This window comes from Tyto alba, unplaced genomic scaffold, assembly GCF_018691265.1.
Source record: "Tyto alba isolate M040663 unplaced genomic scaffold, T.alba_DEE_v4.0 Super-Scaffold_22, whole genome shotgun sequence".
Lineage (NCBI taxonomy): Eukaryota > Metazoa > Chordata > Aves > Strigiformes > Tytonidae > Tyto > Tyto alba.
This window is the reverse complement of record NW_024881296.1, coordinates 28810227-28811978: the sequence shown is the minus strand read 5'-3', so window position 1 is coordinate 28811978 and position 1752 is coordinate 28810227.

The following is a 1752-nucleotide window of genomic DNA, read 5'->3' as shown; positions in this document are numbered from 1 at the left end:
CTGCAGCAGCGTTTGCAGCAGGTGCCCGGTATCGCGTGGTCGCGATACAGCCGCGCGACGGTTGGGGAAAAGCCTGCCCGAGCAAGTTGCCCCGAGGGGTTTCTGTACCACCGAAAAAGCGCAGCAAAGGGCCGTGAGCGGTACCGGCTGATGCACAAGATGTGTGCCGGCTAAGTAGGTCAAAAAAAGGCTACTGCAGATTATTTCTGAGGAACGAAGAAAAAAAAAAACCTGTAAGAGTCGGAAAGGATGCATATGCACAATTTTAACTAAGTTTTTTAAAGTCGGGGGACAGTGACAGGGAGGCAGCCAAAACCAACTAGTGGAGGAAAAAGGCAAAGAAGATGGGAAGTATACATAGTTCCCAAATGCTGGTTTGCTGTTTTCTGCATAGGGAAAGTAATTCACGGTATAGATCTGTTGCTTGAGGCTCCTGAGTTCTTTAAACATGGTCGCCTATGGAGACAGCAACCAATGAGTTGCAGGTGCTGAAGCAAACACTGACAGTTTTTAGTTCTGACCAGTTGTGGTTAACTGATGAACAGCCTGGCCTAGAGAGACACATGATTCCCTTTCTCTTCTAAGCTTTTTCCTTTATGCAGGGGTTGGAGTAACAAACTTGTACCACAAGTGCAGCACATGTGCTACAGCTTTTGCTGTAACTGACAATAAAATACTCTTAATGTGGAGGCTGCTTGATAATGGACTTGTGGGAGGAAGTCAGCTTGCTAAAGCCAGTACGTTTCCAGAACTGCTCTGGGACTTGCCTGCGCACATCACCTACCCCATCCACCCCCCATATTTGTTAGTGGTTCTGAGGACCTGTGGGATGCTCATGTCAGTTCCCTTTAGTGATGGAGAGCTCTCCTCTCTTTTCTGAGACGTGGGATATATCTTACTGGGACAGAAAAGGTGGTTGCTTCTAACCCTTCAGTTCTCCACTGTATTTGAGACAACATACCATGGGCCCAGAAGAAAAAACAAACTATAATGTGAAACTTGTTGAAAATCTGTTTTAATTATTTCAAATATATTTGCCTAATGTCAAATAGTGCAAGTTGTTTCAAGTTTTGTTCGCTCCTTGTTTTATCAAAAATTTGACATTTGAGCTATGGGCTGTGTGATTCTTCAGTGCAGCCCCTTGTTAACAAAAATATCAGGACATTCAACTGTGCTTTGAAACACATCAGACCAGTGGTTTTCTAAGGGTACTGGTATGGAACATAGCCTGGCAGGTCTCCCTTCACCTCTGTCCTGCAAGCTGGTACACTCCTTCAAATATTTGATCCCTTGCCCTTGGGTGGTAATTTACCTCATAAAATTTCAGATTCTTTTTTAATACAGTTTGTTCAAAGTTCTAAGGTACATAGGTACCTCTGACCTACCTTTAATGTTTTAGAGGCACTATCTTTTACTACAAAGCACGGTAATTTCAATTTATGTTTTGTTTATTGTCATAGGAGACAGTAGCTCTGGGCATGACACAAAGTGCCGCAGTATTTGAATACAGGAACAAGTACAAAGTTCAAGGCAATAGGAAGTAACGTGAAGACAAAGCAGGATGATAATACTGTGTCATCACTGGCCCAAGCTGTGGCCATCTCGCTGACTGGTAGCAGATGTCCTCACTATTCAGAGTCGGCCAAGTACCTGTACCTCTTCTGAGCACCGACATAGAAAGGGGAAGTGGGTAGGACAGTCCATGGTTAATAGTCAGCAGTGAAATCGGATTGTCCCATCAGGGAATACACC